Below are 20,128 nucleotides of genomic sequence, written 5' to 3'. Positions count from 1 at the left end.
GAAACTTACGAAGATCCATTTCTCAAATTTTTGTTCCGCGTTTCTGACTCATTTAATATTTTTCATGCATTACGTCGAAGGTCGAGACAAAATTCTAGTATTCTGAGAACTTCAAAGAATAAAATTTACTTTCGACAAAAATTATTTTTCAAGCTCAAAAACATCCATAAATTACGACACAAGCATATTATCCTGAGTTTTCCATAAATTTTGATTCATCCTTCGAAATAGCGTTGAAAAATTTGAGTTTCACGTCAATTATTTTCAATCTCAACTGGCAGACATTCTATTCTCAAGAAAAAAAAATTCAGCAAAAAGTCCTCTAAGCCCTAAATTTATTTTTAATCAAGGTTTCTGATGGAATGATTCACGTATCAAGAAGAAAAATTGGTAAATTTCTTTTACGCCATAACTTGCCGATTTCTATCTTTAACTTAACATAACCTCGAAAACGAATCGTACGATGTAGTTAAATTTCGGAATATTCTATATAATATTTTCCACGCAAATCATAATAATTTTAGTTTCGTACTATCAAATTCAATTGAAAAACAATACTGTGTAAAAAATTATTTCTAAAAAATCTCTCAAATAGAGTATAATTCGGATAAAAAATCATGATCGGAAATCTTTTTCCCTCAAATTGTCAGATAAAAATGTGACCAGGTTTTCTCTACCCTCTATAAAAATAACTTCTAAGCTGCAAATTTATTCCAGCTTGGCTGTAATTCAGTGGCGGTTCTCCATATGGTCTGAGGCATAGAGTATCTCGAGTTGTCGCAGAGCTTTACGATGATTTGTTCCAATTTATTACTCACATTCAATAAGGCTGTAAGTCTACGTATCGATGCGCAAGAGCCAGGCAGCTCTCAAATAGGCGAATATAAAAACCGCATCACCCTTTCGACAAATCCAATCTATCGTAACACGCGTTTATCCGTGGTTCTTCGTGAAGATCCTGAGGACGGATAAATGAAATAACTTTTTCAAATCTGTTTCTTCCAGTCAATTTTCGCCGATTGAAGGCCACAAGATTGTGTTACTCCATTGGGCAATAAAACAATGATAATGCAATAACTGATAAGCAATTTGGGAAAATCGAACTGTACATAACTGGTGGAGCATGGAATTCTGGTCACCAAAAATAGGTTCGAATAGTAGGAAAATTCATTAATAACGAGCAAAAAATCATGGATTAGAGAAATGATAGCTTAATTCGTGAGAAACAGGAAAAATAAACACCGAATTAATAGAGTTTATTTTTAAAAAAGGAACTTCCAAGTGAACGTCGTACAATCAAATCGAAGTTTAAACAAGATTTGAATACCCAAAAAAGCTTTTTTGGGTAAAAAAAAAAATCAATTACAAATTACAAAAGTAATATTTAACTTCATTTCAATTAAATGTCACTTTCGAAATCTGCAATTCATTTCTATTTATTATTACAGAAGTTATTTTACAATTGCAAAAATATGTTGTAATTTTATTTCGTTACTGATTTTGTCAAAGAAAATTTCTATCTTTACAATCTTGACCACATTACAAAAGTCATTTCACGTCGATATTATTAAAGTAATTACAATTACGGAAGGATTTTCCAATTTCATTAGGTTTTTAATTACAATTTGTTCCAATTACAAGTCAAATTGTTGATTTGTAAGTGGTTCGGTTTTGTATTTCCCATTGACATTGTCTCCAAGTATTAATTTTTTTTTTTTAACTTGTTTTTGACTTTGTTTTCAATTGAAAATTACTCAAGTCAGGGAAATTAATTCCATCAATTGTATTTTGAACCTGAATAATTACAAAATGCAATTAAAATACTGTCCATCACTGCGGGTAAAAGACGGATTTTCAAAATTCTTTTCGCATTTCAGTGTGACCATGACATTGAAGTTTTACTTTCGTGATCACAAGTGTAATTGTAAAATTCCTGCTAATTAGTAGAATATACTTTAGCGACGAAAAGTAAATGAAACAGGTTTCTAGTTACTAATTATCGATCTGTCCGTGATCTAACTAGAGCAATCACACCCACGCATACATCGTGTGTACGTGTATTCACTTGGCGTACGGAGGATTAATCATCCCTGCAGGATAATGAATACCTCTCAGTATCGAAGCTTATTCAGCTTTTATACCCACGTAAACACGGAGCCTACAGATCAGCTTTGATATCTGAGTACCTGGCGAAGCGCCAGATTAATTCCGTTTCCCTGATTTTCTACCTCGCTGTCCGGGGATCAGCTCATCTATGACTTCCTGATCCTGTTCACCGAAACTCGGTTTGTCACGTGTTTACCAATCTTTCAAGGATCATCCGTAGCGGAGGTCTTCTACTATTCTATTCTAAGGGAGAAGGCTGAGTTATTCAAACCTTACAACCACCACCATGGTACCACCCCTTTAACCCATGGCGCCATCTTCCATATAGTTTAGAAATAATAACTTTTGTAACAACCTACCTATATCAGTTCTAACCCCGTTCGCCCCTACTTGAAAGTTGAGTTATTGCGTTATCATATCCTCTAATTTTTACATCCAGTAAAGGAAGTCGATTGCTCATGAAATTCTAATTATCTTCCAGACAGTCTAAATTCCATGTAAATTAAGAAGAGAGAGAGAGAGAGAGAGAGAAGTAGGATAGGTTCAATTTGACGGGAGCTTTGCATCTTGCTAGACGTCCCGGCGTCAAGCTGTTCCATTTGACGTTTAGATCATTTCTGTGTGACTCAAAGGCCAAGGATTGACTGCACGCCACTTGACGTCACTTCATGTGCACCTAAGGAAGTGGATTTTGACTGTTTCCAGGTCACACGTGTTTCGTGAAAAATGTAAGCGCAGTTGAGAACCGCTTGATACGCCGGTGGTGGCGCCACTGGCGCTATGCAGATGGAGACACTGTGCCCAGACTCTATAAAAAAGAAGTCCAACTTCTGATTACTCAGGCATTATTTTTCTCTCTTTACAACGAAACGAAAACCCCACAAAGTTTCGTGTTTTTTCACAAAGTGAGGCAGAGGACAGCTCCTGAACTGAATTTTTTGGAATACCTTTGAAGCTTTATTCCTTTGTAGATTAGCTGTAACTATTTAAAATTGAGTCTCATTTACACCCTCCAGATCCTCACATCTCAGTTACACGTAATAGAATCTGGAATCTGCGTAACTGAAGAAAAGAAAAAATCAAGGATCAATTGTTGAGGTCCAATCCAAACGAGGAATATTGCAACTGAGGCTTCCGAGGGTCAAATGAGTCTCAATTTTGGTTCGCATTGAAAATTCAAACATGAGAAGCGTGATTTTTTGCGCAGTTTTGAGGCCTTTCTTACTGGCCATAAGCCTAGAAAACCTCGTGATCTTCCCAAATGAGGTCCGAACTTTCGTCTTTGGAGTAGCTTAAGGTTGATTTTTAAATCAGCTTCGAATACCTGATATTGTACGGGAAGGTCGCAAATAACCAAAAATCATACAGTTTCATCTTCATTTCGAGCTTTGAAATTTGAAAAAAAAAACACTTTTCACACGGTAACTTCGATACCGTTACACGAAGTTTTAGCAGGAAGTAGATTAATTCATTTATAAACTAAGGTCTGTAATAATAAATCAAAAACGTGTTGAAATTTTATGGAATTAGTAAAAACTTACTACCGATAAAACAAAGTACCTCGAAACTTTAGTTCTCGCGAAAACTACAAGTATAGTAAACTTGACAAAACTTTTTTTTTTCCTTTCGATGATGGACAACATCATAACGAAGTAAAAGGTACGAGCTTGTAGAAAAATTTTTTGCAAAGCTCTGTGCAGCTTGATGAAATATTTCTACCAAATTTTCACCTTCTAATTTTCATTACCGCATATACTGCAAAGGTGGCAGAACAAAACTGTAACCTTTTTTTCCCCCCTAAACCCAATATTTCAAAATGTTGAACCCATTTTAAGACAAATCTTCAAGAACAGCAAAACAAAAAATAAAATCGTTTAATCGCAATGAAATGACCGATTGAAAAAGCTTTTTTCCTAACAGTCCAAGATTTTGAGAAAGTGATTGCGTCTGACATGATAATGATTTGAAAATACAATTGACTCAACCTTCCCGCAAACATTAGTGCAGCCACCTTTTTTACCAAATCGATTACTCAACTCTGAAAATTTTCCAAAGAATGTAAAAAAGCTGCGCTGATAAAAGTGACTCGTCATCCATCGCCTTCACTGCACATACATATACTAGCCTATTGTTCGAAAAATGTCGGAATAACTATTTCACCAGTCACTATCCTACATCGATTTATACCGCGAGCGCATTTATCTTTTAAAGAGTGATACCTCGCCTCGCCACTAGACACGAAGTGCTTCCTTTTCCTGGACCGGCTTTACCCATCCTTTATAACTCACTGGGCCTAATCGTGAGGGTTCGAAATAACGGATCCCTTTCCGATAAATTCTTAAAGGATCATTCTATCTCTCTCTCTTTCTCTCTTCTCTATATTCTCAAAGCTTAGAACGCTCATTTGTTTAATTATGTAGATACGATCGAGCCATAATCCGGTTAATCTTCGATTGATACTTAATAATTCACTTTACGTACGATTTCATGTGAATTATCTGACATATATAATTATATATCATTATGCAATGTTAATTAACTTCGCCACGGTAATACTTTTTAGGTTATAATTGGTATTCTGGTTCATGCAATTATAATTCTGTCAAATTTTTTTAATTATGTCCATACAATTTTCTAATTTACAGCAATGTTATGTCAATTTGTTAATTTATGTATTATTTTTTCGGCATGTATTTATTTATTTATTTATTTTTTTTTTTTTGACAAAGACTTGCCATGGCATAATAAAACTGATCAATCAATCATCCATCAATCCATCTGACTTTTTTTCACTAATTTATTTATTAACTTTCTTATTATAACAACTATCAACCACCTCTGATTTTCTGTGAACATCTGTGTTCTACTCCTTATGTATAACCAATTATTGTTGGCATACCTAATGGTACTGTCATTAATTGTTTCAATTATTGTTACTCGATTTAAACTGTATCCTATTCTTCTCCATGATCTTTCAAACTTATGTTGTTTCCATTGTTTACAATTATTTGTCCTAAGGTATAACCAAGGCATAAATAAAAATCAACCAAAATCAAAACTCACTGATACGTCCTTTTTTCTCCACAATTCCTAACTTTTTGTAAAACATCTGAATTCAACTAAAATGAGTATATTTTCGCTTGATGATATAAAAAATTTGACTGAAATCCAACCACTTCACACGTTTAAAAAACTTGAACTTTAAACTGTGAACTTCGCGAAAAGGTTTTACGAAGTTTAGCGATTTTTGAAGATTTTCAATACATTAGGTATTTCTTGTCGATTCGATTAGGGTCTGACCCTCACCCTCTTGGATTTGGTCCTTGATTTTGGATATTGTTGTTCCAACTCTAAAAATCATTCCAGATTTTTTTCAGATTTTTCTAACCCCCACGACGCCCTATGGTATATACAAATATCAATTTTTCGCAGTCGGATTATAATGCCTATTTATATTCCAAAATATGAGCCAAATGCAAAATCCTCTTAATGAGAATGAATTGGAAAGGCGTGAGACAGGATTACATTTATCGTTCTATTCAACTGTCAAGCCGTAATTTGGCATGTAATTCAGCTTGAGCCAATGCTAATTTACGTTCTCGATAAACTGAATTAATTTTCCTATTTATAATACTGATGATTATACTAAAGATGAAGGAGGGGAGCAAAAAAACCGAGCGCAATAGAAAAAAATCGAACTTTTTTGTTCAACAGGATTAGCAGCAGCGTATAGCTTCCCTCGAAGGCCTTTTCTATAACTAATTGTTGAATTCAATTTTGGTTTGTTTTGTCAGAAAATATATGCATAATTTTTTTTTCTTTTTTTTTTTTTTTTGCAATCTATTCATAGGCAGCATTGTTGCTGATAATAACTCTCTGAAATTGATAATAACGTCAACCATTTCGCTAGCTGACTTGTTTAGCGGCACCCACAAAGTCTCAAAAATGGATAAACTTGTTAACTTCAAATTTAGAAAAAGTATTTTTGGGTAGTTTATCATCTTTATTACAATCTCACTTCTCTTCGGATCATTATAGTTTATTCTTAATTGAATAATGGACTCGTGTGTCTTGAGCAAAAAAATGACTTCAAGTCCCAAATTTGAAGAGTTCCGAAAGCGCCTAAGTCCGAATTATTTGTCGAACAAAGTTTCTAATGGTTGAAAAGCCGATGGCTAAAAGTTCCGAAATGCAAGATTCCGAAAATTCAAGTTACGAAAGAGCAAAGTCCCGAAAAATAAAGTTTCGATGGAGTCAAGTTCCGAAAGTCAAAATATACTCGCAAAACGTAGTTTACTCAACGAATGGATGTTATAAAAATGAGAACAACTGAAAATCAGAATGACCAAGATTTCGAACGTAAGAATATCGAAAATCCAAAACAAAAAAAGATTAAAGTGGCAAAATTTCACCAAGTCAGAAATTCACAGGACTAAAAATCTTCGATAATTCGAAATTTTCCCATTTTTGCACTTTCGGAACTTTGACTTGGCGGAGTGACGCCCTTCCGTCATTTTGTTCAATCGGAATTTCACCTTTTCGAAACTTTGATTTCCCTACTTCAATTTTCGCCAGTAAAAATTTCGAGATTCGTTGCTTTCGGAAGGTTTCAAATTCGGGATTTCAACCCCACTCCAAAAAAAATTGCGAACAAATCTCGATCCATACATTTTTGAATAAAGCAAATCTCAATCAAAAAGAATAATCGATTTTCGGGGTATAAATTCCAACACTCACTCACTTTGTCAACCAGCTACTCGTATAAACCCCCTCGAAGTCAACATGGCAACCTTCGACGGACGAAGAACTCCCGGCGAGATTAATACTGGCTCCGAAAAGGCCTCGAAGAGTTTGGAGAAGGTGATTATTAACGATTCGTAAACCACGCTCGCGCGTCTGGCTGTCAAAGTCTGGTGAGACTAATACCTGCAGCCTACGAGCGAGGAGAGGGTGTCGGTAAAAGTACGAGTTAGAAATCGGTTCACAACCCTTAAAGGAATGGCTCAGAATCCGAAAAAAAATTTTCCCACTTATTCTTGGAAATCTATCCATCAATTTGGCGTCCTAATCGAACCGAGAGAGAAAATAAAGAAGATAAACCAATTTCGATCTATAAAGTGGATTCTTTACTCTGCTGCGCATATCTCGCATTTCAATTCACTTTTTCTTCGACGATTTTGCAGCCGGTGCAGCTTCTCATTTGCATAATAAAATCACACCAACATTGAAAGTAATCATCCAAGCGATAATGCACGGAAAATGCGATCAATTGCAGTTGAAGAAATGATTGATGACAGGAGGAGCTGCTGTTTATTCTTCATATTTTTCTCTTGTTTGTTTATTTAGGATAACGCAGAATTTTAAAGAATTGAATCTTTGTACGATGCTGTTTTATGGCAGGCTGGAATCAAAGTGAGAAACAGCTTCGTCTACCTTCAACCATTTTCTGTGATTAATCACATTTTCTTTCTCAAACAGTTTTGAAAGCAATTTTCTTATCATATAGGTACTGTGAAAGTTGTTCGTTTGGCCCAAAACCGATTGATTCGGATGAAAGTTTCGTGTTAATTGGTCATCAATGTGAATAATTTAGTTCACCAAATTTTATTAGACATGCGATCGTAAATCGGAATGTTTATTACATTTGTCGTCGCGAAATACGCTGGTCCAAAAGAAAAAAAATTATCTTCGATCTTGAAATACATTTTATCTCTCACAAAACCATGTTTCTTGCACATTCGTGTGTGCGCACATAAAATCTAGTATCCTAAAATAAGAGATAACGGTTTTATGGATCTGACTAAAAGTTAGACGCAAAATCAAGTCTTGGGTGGATATGATCAACGAAACTTTCCAAGCATCTTTCGCTTCCGTTTACCGAATGGAAAATCTTTCAACTTTTTGTTCATCATATTTTGCGTATTTCAAATGATTGAGAAATTACTCGAACGCTTTCTCGATATTGGATGATTCGTCAAGTATTCGGTAAGGACCTTTCAAGGAACTTTTTTAACGTCTGCCACTTCCAGTTACGTATATCCTGAACTCCGGTTAAACGGTCAAATCGATGCTCATAGAATTCTAGAAGGAAATAAACTGTTTGATTGTGATATGACCTTGTTTCTCTTCAATATCTTTCAATTTCCAGACACATAGTTATCGGAAAAACTTCATTCGCAGAATTTTAGTGGAATTTGATACACAACCTTTCGTATAAACCGAACATGTGTCAATTGTTTTTGTTTACTTGTAGTCAATGCCAAATTCGATGACTCGGAACTTGCAAGAGTAGCAAGTTTTGCTGTCTTCGTTTGCAATCGGTCTGATGACAATTCTGCTTTCCGTTATCAGTCTCTGACTTCCTAACCGATTACCCGCTCTCTATAACTATCTCTAAAGCTACTTCAGTAGCGCGAAAGCCCGCCGCCTAGTGGCCGTTTATAGTACTAGTACACTGAAGTATCTAATTATTTCTGTCAACATCAAATGAAATGATATTTATAGCTGACTCAAGAAAGGTTCTTTGTTGAATCAAGAATTAAATCATTTCGACAAACTAACTAAATCGCAATTGTTAAATCGAAGTTACGATATTTGGAACAAATAATTGATACTAGATTGAAGTGAATGGACTCCACCGAAATCTATTTACTTGGTTCAAGAACTCCTTTCCCTCCGTGCAGGAGTGACTATACTTATAGTGTCAAACTGAGTAGCAAGGGTGATGCTGATAGCCATCAGGGTCGAGGATCCCGACGAATTTTATCCGCACGTCACCTTCCGCGATGCTTGGATATGGTCATGAGACCCATGACCTTCTCACGTGTTGACGTTCGGCAACGTAGCTTGGGGCCTTGAGATTAGATCGACGGGTGTTTAACCGATCCTTGTGCGTCCCTGGCGGGATTCGGCTGATGGGGATGAGGACGACACACCGGGGAATGAATGACTTGTTCCCTCTAATAGGCGAAACCAGTTCGTACTGTGAGATGGAGAACCAGGAAGATGAGGGTTCGCCGTGAGTCCCCGCAGTGCAGGCATCATCAGGGAAACTAAGCGTCTTTGCTACTTTCGACGGCGTACTTATAATTGCCTGAAATTATGCGGAATCGCGGTTAATTAGAGTGACTTATACCCGAATCCAGCGGCATCCGCAAACTGTTAGTTCGTAGGTAACGAGCTCTTCCCACGCGAAATTCGTACCTCCAATTATAACCAAATTCCGTCCCCTCGATGATGTACTGTTGCCATCATTTATTGCTCCAGAGAGACGAAGTTTATGATTTTGCGGAGAAGTCGATCGATCTATTCAGCAATTATCAGTACTCAGTACTGTCTAGTTACAATTTGTAATCCATTGCATTTCGATTACAAACTGAACGTGCGCTGTATTACATTTCTTTCTAATTCGAAACTACGAATTAGATCTGAATTTTATTTTCGTCTCAATTACAAAGGACAAAACGACAAAATAGAATGCAAATTACATTTGTATTTTTTAATTATGATCAATTGAATGCATTGAATCTAAAGTTGCTTGTATGTACGAAAGTCAATGTTAAGTAAATTGTATATTATTTCGTGTCAATCGCCAAAATATATTTTTACTTAGTATTTGGCCTTGTCTTAATTACAATATAGGAATGTTATTGTATCTGTACTGTATTGCGTCTCGATTACATACCACAAATTATATTTACCACAAACATAATTTCTGTTTTAATCCGCCGCAATTACAAAATGCAAAATGTAGTTTATATTCGAAATTGAGAAATAGAAATGCAGTTTGAGTTCCATCGTTTCTTGATTACAAAAATTTCATAAACAATTTGTGTTTGATTTCACCTAAATTAAAAAACAAAAATGTAACAGTATACTTCGAATTACAAAATACAAATGTAACTTGTAGTCTATTTTGTTCTTATTACGAAATGCATTGCAATTTATATTTCACGTGCTTCCAATGACAAGTTGTGGATGTAATATTATATATTTCATTATCGTCTCGATTATAAATTATATTTGCAATTCTTAATTTGTAATTGACTGATGGCAATTTTGAACATCACTTGTATAACCTTTCACGTACAAAGTGCTTTAATATCCGAATATAAAAACACACGTCACTATGACGTAACTACGTGTGTCGCAAGAAGGTAGCAGCAGTTCTGCTTGTCACATGAAAGAAGACTGCCGGTAAACCTTCTAGTCACGTCCGTTAGAGTACATCGTTGAAACTATGTTCAAAAGGTTTCGATTGAGCGACGAAAGTACAGTCCTACGTACCTGTATGTGAGGGTCTTTGGAACATAGTTTTCCGGACATTTCTAAGGATCCTGCATCAGCTGCAAGCTGGGTACCTTTGAAAATACTCGTTTATCAGGAGAGACCGTATCAAATATTTCCCTGGCACCTTTCAACAGTCTTAAGGTGCTAATAAAGACCCGTGTTACACCTCGAAAACGCGGGGATGCAAAACTCCTGTACCGCTCAAGCGATCAGAGTGAAACTTGGGCAGTTAATGCCTTATTTTGGCAAAAAGTGGAGCGTCTTTTTACTTTTTCAAGATTTGGAAAAAAATTTTACAGATTGGTTACCACTCACAGAAATTGGGCAAATTTTCACAGTTGCACTGAATGGATCGACCTATCCGGTATGATGCCACTCGGCGGTGATGAAACAGACATTTTGAGCCCAGTCCCATGAGATTTGATCGTGAAATGACGAAATGGCAGCTGATCTGGTTTTCTATTACGAAGAACACCGAAATCTCATTTTGGCGAAATTTGTTACCGACATTACGCGCATGCCGGTAATTTATGCGTGTAATATCGGTAAAAAATTTCGCCAAAATGAGATTTCGGTGTTCTTCGTAATAGAAAACCAGATCAGCTGCCATTTCGTCATTTCACGATCAAATCTCATGGGACTGGGCGCAAAATGTATGTTTCATCACCACCGACTGGCATCATACCGGATAGTTCAATCCATTCAGTGCAACTGTGAAAATTTACCCAATTTCTGTGGGTGGTAACCAATCTGTAAATTTTTTTTCCAAATTTTGAAAAAGTAAAAAGACGCTCCACTTTTTATCAAAATAAGGCATTAATTGCCTAAGTTTCACTCTGATCGCTTGAGCGGTATAGGAGTTCTGCTTCCCCGCGTTTTGAAGGTGTACAACGCTTCTTTATAAGCACCTTAAGTCTCTTTAACGCTACATGACATTAAATAAAAAGAAGGTGGTAAGACTCGTCTACCTCAAACTTCATTTCAGGCCAAAATAATCCATGAAAAATATCCTCAAGACTATGTTTTGAAATAGTTGAACCCTACTGTTATTATATCTTTTTCACCGATGAATTACAAAGCCTATTTTTTCAAGATTTCCATAAAGATACTCTTCTGCTTTCCAAGAGTACAGTACTACAGAAGAATGAGATTAGTGCTGTTTTTTCTCCTGGAACAAGGTCTGAACGTTAGTTTTTATCGAACTAAAAGTTCTCCCGAAGCAGGTATAGGATTTTTTGCTCAGGTCTAAGAAATTTCTCGTACCGTGTGAATCTATCTCATTTGAATAAAGTTTGAAAAAAAATCTTGTTACAATGACTTCACAGAATTCTACCTAATGACCATGTAGTACAGTTCGATAGTTCAGTTGGCGTCATTTGAATGTAGCACCTTAGAAGGTCGAATTCAGTCCTCCATTTCAAACAAGAGGTACGATAAGGTGCTAATTTTTCCAGTATCTGGTTTTTGATTGCTTTAACACCAGAATAACTTTTATCATTATTGGAGTTAAGTATCCATGTGTTGAAATCCATTCAAGACCCATGTTGATGAGTATTATGGAAACCCTGTGAAGGTACTGGAATAAGTAGACGTTGTCAGATATTGTTTGATGGGGAAAGAATCTCATGCGGTGAGTAAAGAATCATAAGCTCCATAAGGATTTTTTATAACCGTTTTTTGTAAATTAACGTTTACAGACAAAAAACGATACAGTATTGCCTGAATTCAAAACAGTCAAATACCAACACTTTCGGTAAAAAATTAACCACTAAAAACACTCTTCTGCCGATTTCTAATCAGAGATGAAGGTGCTCCGTACCCAGAGGCGTTTTGTCTAATGGGAAACGATGGATGGCTTGGTTTATATTGTATGGGTTAGAGAGTCGGGGGGGTGGATTTGCCAGCACTTTCGACGGGGGTTAATAATTGCGGTATTTCGAAGCGGGGAGGCAGCCAGTGTGGTTCGTTTCGGCAGACGGGCACAGCCAAAGGGCGAGTAAAGGTTGTGTCGAGGATAAAGTGAACGGTAATAAGGTATGACGAAGGGTAAAAGCGAATCTGCCTCGTCGTTACAGAAAAATTTAGCTGATATGTATCGCTTTCGCGTGTTACAGTTGCTGGAATGAAATTCCTTGCCACCTCATGGAGGCATGTCGACCCTCTTAACCCTCCGAAGCATACGATTTTCCTTGCACTCAATGCCTTAATACTGGGTGTATGGATCATCACAATCCCTCTTAAAATGTCAACATTAAAGTTTAAGAAGTCCAATGATGCAAAAAATGACAAGCATAAAAATTCTCAAAAATCTCAAAAATTGAACAGAAATATTGAATAACCGATTCAAAAAGGTGTCTGACCTATGAGACGCTGGCCCGCAAATGGTTCAATGGTAGTGAGAGTAACTGACAACATTAATACAACTAATTTTGATAATATACTTGTTTAAAGTGAAAGAGAGAGTGTCACGCAGTAGACCAGAATATCTCATCTAGCTAGAAAAGGAAATCGAATAGACCAACATCGTACACGAGGACGTGGAATTTCAAACTTTCAACGTGACATCCATCTTCAACTTCATCATCTTATGTTTATCCACCTTCGAAGGCTGATAACGCGCATCGTCTCAATGGAAGAGTTGTTTTCGTTTTATCAACAATTTACTCTTGTTCAATCTGATATAATGAAGCTTTTCTTACTCTTCATTCTCTCGTGTGAATTAAAGACAAAAAGGTTATTGACAGTACCATGTTTTCTTAGTCTTTTTTAATTAACTATCAATAATATATCCATCTATTTTGTTCTAAATATAATTTAACCAGGGTTGTATAATATATCTATGAAATTCTTTAAATATTACAAACTCGGTCAAGATTATGGCTGAATCAGTTCAATAGGAATATAAGTTTAATTCATACTATTTTGTCGCTACCTTATTTTTACCCACCACGGATTAGCGAGTGTCATTTGGCATAATTTATGAAGTAGAAACAGCCATCGATATTTGAGGTTAGCTTTAACGACAAAGTGAAAAGACTGAAATTCAGTTTTTACGTAAAATCTCACCTCCAAGGGGTTTTCGGATAATTGATCATTCTGTATCCAGGATTGATAACCGAAAATCTTAATTTTTGGGTCTTGATTCAGTGAGTGAACAATCATGAACGGCTGTTTTGTCAGACCTGACAATAATCACCGATGATTGAGTAAAATCCGCTGAAACAGTGCCTACTTTGAATCCATTTTCGTACTACAAAAAGGTTCAAATGAACTGTAAAAAATTTCGTGAGTAACAATATGATGGCACCAGAAAATGGTGTCTGGAGAGAATAGCAAATGACAAATGTGTGGTCGAAACTAGCGGACTATCAACTACAGTTACACCTCAGACGATTTGTAGTCTGTTCACAGAGTGAATTACCGGAGTACATATACTCGTATGGAAACACCATTACTCGTAATTCATTTTGCATAAGAGCTTCGCGTGACCAAAACTATAACGCGGAACACAGTTAAGGGGGTTTCCCAGGTGAGAGCAGTAGAAAGTGATACTACAATTGTTTCATTCACGCCACATTTCATTGTGGCTAGAATAATATAACGGAATAGAACGAAACAAAATGGCTTCCAAAGTTAAAAATTTCTGCTTTGAAACTAATACAAATTTCTCTCAATTATCTTAACGATTACCTCCTCTAAGTCACGTTGGTTTGAGTTAAGCTGTGCAGGAAACGTTTGGCAAAACGGTAACCACGTTTGTGGGTGAACGGAATATCCAAAATACAAAAACCAAGACTTTTTAGAATCTGCAATAAATCCTCAAAGTTTTTATGGAATAGATTTCTTATTCGTCTTTTTGTTTCTGAGAAATTAACAAAAACGATTTCAATTTATCAAAAAACTGTTCCATAGAAGCTTAAAGGATATATTGACGATTTTGTATGTCGTATGTATAGGAGCTAATTTTCAAGGTGATTTAACAAACTCTTTTGTCTTTTAAAGTGAAAATCCGCAGCTTCTAAATGGACATCATCATTTCCTGCAAGTCTTACCTGGGAAAGTGTAAAATTCGTGATCTCAAATCTTCAGGGAATGTTTCGTCATCAATTTAAGGGCATTTCAGTCCCTGGGAGCATAAAAATTCAAAAACAACCCTATTGAGGACAACCATAGTAAGTCATGTTCGTAATACGTGCGGAATAATCTTTCCAAATGATTTCTGGGCTGTTTTGATGACGACCCCACCTTATAAGCCCTCATCTCAACGCCCCTGCGATTTTCGCTAGCACGCCTATTGGCGCGGTGTAAATCGCTTGAATTATTCAACGTTGTAATAATGATCGCCGTTGACTGTGCGTCATTCCATTACCAACTTAATAATTAAGACACCAACCCCGACCAATTTGGTATGCAAACTCAGAGTTGACGAGACATCAAAATTTGATGACCCTGATCATCCTGCGAGTTTTGCCACAAATAAATCATGTTACATTTTGTCGGTAAAATTTTTATGGTGTACAGTCTTGTCAATAAAGTGCACCAAACAAAAACACGTTGGTATAAAGTTTTCGAAAAATTCCAACGAAAGTAAGTGAATGAAGGTTATTATCAAGTCAAATATATGAATCAAGATCTGTAGTATGAAAAGCATAAAGTTGACAAATCAGAAAGACAGTAATTTTTTCTAGTCCTTGTGAATCATTCGGAAGAATCTGCAGGATCATTAATATAAATTGGGTTATCGACATGCAGGTTTGGTGGTAAAACAGAAAATAGTCAAACTATCTTGTGTTTTCAATTTGGGTTAATTAATTAAATTATGAAGGTCATTTTTCGTTGTAATCAATTTTAAATAAACTAGCTTCATAAACTTTCAAGTAGAAAAACCTTCACAGTTAACCCTTTGAGTCACACATTGTTACACTGAGTCCACTTTTATAACAAGATAGGCTATTCTATTCTATGGTTTTTGGGGTCGCTGATTACAAGTCTGAAATCAGATTTTCAAAATCCAAAATGGGGAATCTAATGCGATGAACGAAAATTTCAAATCTGATCAAATCCGGTCAAAAAACTCTATACAGGGGTTTTTGGGATCGCTGGTTGGATTCAACATACTGAATTTTTTAAATCCGCTCTTCGTAATCAGCGACCCTAAAAGCTTATAATTTATGTAAAACATGTATATGCGGCATTCCAAGTGAAATCGAGAAGTCATTTGTCTCATGTCATCAAATCCTTGCATAACTTTTTTTTCGCATTGATTCTACTTCGAAAGAAGCCTAATTTTTTCAAAGAATTTTTTCACCACTCTTTCAGGTGGCGCGACGATCGTTTTTGTGTAAAAAAGGGAAAACTTAAAAAAACATAATTTCTAAAATACTGCAATTTGTTCCACATATACTAAGCCAAGAATAAGTATTATCCATCATAATTTGAAAGTGGGCTGCGGCTGCATCATATTTAAAAAAAAAAAATTTTTAGTTTTAAAAATAGAAAATAAAAAAATAAAAAATCAAATCCTAATAGTCCTTATAGAAACGGAAAATAAAAATAAAACACGTCTTGGAAAATTTTGATATTTTGCATATTTTTCAAAATAAATGAGAAAGATCTTTTTTTTTTTCTTTAAATAAAAAAGATCGAAAGATAAAAAGATTTTAGGCTTCCTTTGAAGTGGAATCAATGCGAAAAAAACAGTTATGCAAGGGGATCTGATGACATGAGGTAAATGAATTATTCCTTCAAGCTTCACGATTTTTTTCAATCAATTCACGTCTAACAATAATAATCTACATTAGATGGCACTAATTACTCTCGAGTATTGAAAACCTATCAGTTTACTATCGGTAATAGCAGAAATATATTGAAAAAGTTTTCTAAATATAAAAGAAAGAAAAAAAAATTGATATAAAATAGATGGTAAGAATATTTCCCACTATAACTCAAAGAGTTGAAATATAAAATCGATTTGAGAGTCTCATTCTTCCTGAACGCTGATTATTATTCGCCATGATATAAAATCAAGATACAGAGCGAGCTTTCCGCACGATTGACTTACTTTTTACCCAGTTGGTGTGAAATCGTTTGTATTTTGTTTTCCATAAAATGGAGGCAAGTAAAGCTACATGTATATTAATTCCTTGAAATAAGATGAGAGGGAGCGGACTTCTCCAGTCGACTAAAAGCTCAGTAAGAAAATTGTTAGCTCAGAGTGTGTGCTTCTCTACTTCACCCCCCCCCCCCCCCCTCCCCTTCTCACAATCCCCCTCATTCTCGGCATACCGCATACAGATGTAGAGAATCGTACAAACACGTGACCTCCTATAGAAACATGGAAAGGTATGAGAGAATCGGCACTCTTGCCGCTGCTCAAGTGTAAGAGAGAACAGTTTAAGCTCGGAGATAAGAGCTACCCAGCGAAATTGAAACGTGCTCAGAATAAGAAAGATTCCTCGTATAAATTACCCTCTAATATACTTAAACGCCATAAGTATATACTATGTACCTACCTATATATAACCTGCTCATTGTCTAAGAATGTGCGCATACATTTAACATTCATACTTTTCTTACATAAATCCAGAGAGCCGCTTTGATATTAATTTCGATAAAAGGTCATTCCACCCCCTGGCTTCTTGTCTTTCACCTTTGACCGATGAGGGTTATTCTAATCGAGATGATTTTTTAACAACCTTCACTCGCCCGGAAGAACTAGAAAATCGCTGTAGGGAGGAGAGTAAAAAGGAATAGGATTGGAAGGAAAAAAGAAAGATATTTTTTGCGGATATGAATCATTTTTGCGAAGCTCCATTATCGGCGAGTGAATTGAGTTTAGATTTTTTTTTTTAATCATAGTTTTTCCAGATTTTCAATAGCCTACGAAAGAATTGTAGAATTTGCTTCAATTTGTTTGAAATCAAGTTCTTTCAACATTGAACTTGTGACGTTGAAAGTTGACAGAATCTACTTAAGTCACTCCAATTCATGTGATTGGTCAACAGAAAATCATGTCAAGATTTATGAATGTTTTTGAAATCTCTAGAATCTACCTAAAGTAACGTGAAGTAATTTGAATTGATTTTAATTTACGTGGAAATCGGGTGATTTTATTGCAAACCATTAAAAGTCACTCGAATAATCGTTTACGTATTCACGTTGAGTATGAGTCATACAGTGATTTTGAAGAGGTTTGGTTTTTTTAAACGACTTTGAATTCATTCGCAGTCTTCTTGAGTCTTTCGAATCGGTAAAGTGACTCCAGGAATTTGTAATTCTTTCAGTGAAACTGTATTGTTCGTAACTTTAATGCATAACACATGTCACGTATAACAAAAGGGGATGTTAGATTGGCTCCAGATGCAGTAAAAGAAGAAAAAGTGGGAGATTGAAGAAAATAGAAAGAGCGGAGATAGAAATAACGAAGAAAAAAACCAAACAAACAAACAAACACCGACAGACGACCGCTCGTAAAATCCAGGCGGAAATGTTTTGCGCCGCGTCGTTCGTAAATTGGTACTACTGTATACCGTGTGTTCATGAAGAAAGTGCGCACCTTGTGCGCGTGCGTCAAATCATTCGAATTTTATTGGCCGACAGCTACCGTCTGATTGAGTAGCCGACGCAAGACCAATCGCGACCGTCAGAAAATGTCCCTATGAGTCCACAGCTAACGGTGAACTCCTAGGGACATTTTCTGACAATCGCGATTGGCATTGCTGCTCAATCAAGCGGTAACTGTCAGCCAATAAAATTTGAAAATTCGATAAAATGTCCCTAGGAATCCACCGTTAGTTATGGGCTCCTAGGGATATTTTCTGACAGCCACGATTAATATTGCGTCGGCTGCTCAATCAGGCGGTAACTGTCGGTCAATAAAATTCGAACAACTTTGATGCACGCGCATAAGTTGCGTACTTTCCTCATGGACACACGGTATATGGTTCGCCCAGCGATAGGTATCGTTTTGAATCGCTGCCCTGCTGCAGGCAATGCTCGATTCCCCCTTTGCGCGATTTTCAATCAACGGTCAACACTCCCGGAAACTTTGGATCAGCTGAAGTGAGTCCGTCAATAAATTCGGTCAAAGGGTTGCACGAGTAAAAAGGGAACGAGTGAAAAAAAAATGGAAACCATTGGCTGCAGGAAATACAAGACAAACAAGAGTTTTCGTGTTTTTATATGACTGTAATAACGAAAAAATTTCCATATTTTTGAAACAACGTGGGTGATTCAGATTGAAGGTTTTTTATAGCCTGCATGCTAATTTTCCCTCCGAGGAAATGACTTCCTTATTGATTCGGGGCGGAGTTGAAGTTCCGAATTTGAAAAGTTTCGAAAGCGCCTGATTCTGAATTTTCAAAATTTTTTTTTTTTTCTCAAGTTTCAACATCGAAAAATTCGGAATTCGGCGTTTTCGTAACTTTTCAAATTCTATTGAACTGTGTAGTGTCAGTTCGGATCTTGTGAAATTACTTTATTTGATTAAACTGTCACCCATACAGTAACTTGAAACTGAAGTTGTTTGAATCACGTGACGTAAAATCATGCATACTAAACTGATTATTGAATCAATAATCAATGCTTTTGTCGTTAGATTTAATACGAGGTACTCGATCACTGAAGGCTCGTCAAATTTATTTTTATAATATTTCCAATTAGTTGGAGAAAATTTTCCTAAAAATGAATAGATATGGATTTTGCGTCCAAAATCGGTGTAAAATATTAACAATCTAAGATATTTCGCTAGATTGTGAGCCATGATGATTTGTTTCATTATCTACAATCCCAATGATTGTGAGACACGGTTTTTTTGTCACATTGGTATTATTAAATATTTCATTTTTCACAATCATACTTACATTGATTTAGATCGTTGAACAATATCACTAAAAATTGACTGTTGAAAAAAAATTCATTTCAGTGAATGTGAAAATAAAAAAATAGTTCTCCCAGCGAAATGACCCATTTTTAACAATCCGAAAGTTGTTTGAAATAAAAAATTGATGTCTAATTATAAGCTAATCTTCTTTAGAATGGTGAGTATTTATTTTCCTCTGGCAATTAATAAATACTCGAGACGTGATCCACTCGATACAGAGTTAACAAAAAGTATAGATTTCCAACTCACCAGCATCTTCGAAATCTGATTATGCGTACGGTGTCATTATTTTCAGTCTTTACGATCATCGTTTTTTCCAGAAATCTATATTGTGTTAAACATGAGAAAAATATTAATATCTCAACTATGAAGGAATATTATCGCCCGACTTCATCTGGTTGGTATACACAAAAGAATTTAATTAATCAAATAAGTTATAATAACAAAAGAAACACGAAAACAATAAGCTTAACGTCAAGTTCAATATTTTGATTGCCGCTCGACTCTACTGCTAGACCTTCACACTCGTACTGCTCACTAATCTGCTTTTCACCCAATCGGTCTCTCAGGTAATCCGATTCATCCACGTAACGTGACACAAACATTCTACTCAAGAGCAAACATAAAAACTGCTAGATTACAATTAAGATGGCGTTGCTGCAGCAAAAGTTTCACATTTAAAAGAAAGCGCCAATCAGATTGACCCCTGATCGAGCGCTATTCTAGTGACTTGTTGAACCCTTTTTTTATTAGGCAATAGGCACGTGCGCAGAACGATGGCTGGGCAATCTTTTGATGATTATGAACACGTATTTTATTCAGTACGACGTGAGTTACAGTTTCTTTCACGAC

General features: G+C 35.9%; 1 protein-coding gene and 1 long non-coding RNA gene across 3 annotated transcripts in view; both read right to left on the bottom strand.

The window, feature by feature from the left end:
- Window positions 1–20,128, bottom strand: part of LOC124414808 (zwei Ig domain protein zig-8) — a 378,841-nt gene that overhangs the window by 244,932 nt on the left and 113,781 nt on the right. The window lies entirely within an intron of this gene.
- LOC124414810 lies at window positions 4,920–19,718 on the bottom strand. The gene is made up of 3 exons (XR_006930074.1): window positions 19,617–19,718; window positions 18,950–18,953; window positions 4,920–4,931 (listed from the first exon to the last, which is right to left on the bottom strand). It is a non-coding gene; the product is annotated as an uncharacterized LOC124414810 (long non-coding RNA).

This window comes from Diprion similis, chromosome 14, assembly GCF_021155765.1.
Source record: "Diprion similis isolate iyDipSimi1 chromosome 14, iyDipSimi1.1, whole genome shotgun sequence".
NCBI lineage: Eukaryota > Metazoa > Arthropoda > Insecta > Hymenoptera > Diprionidae > Diprion > Diprion similis.
The sequence above is the reverse complement of the archived record's forward strand: the minus strand, read 5'-3'. Positions and strand labels throughout refer to the sequence as shown.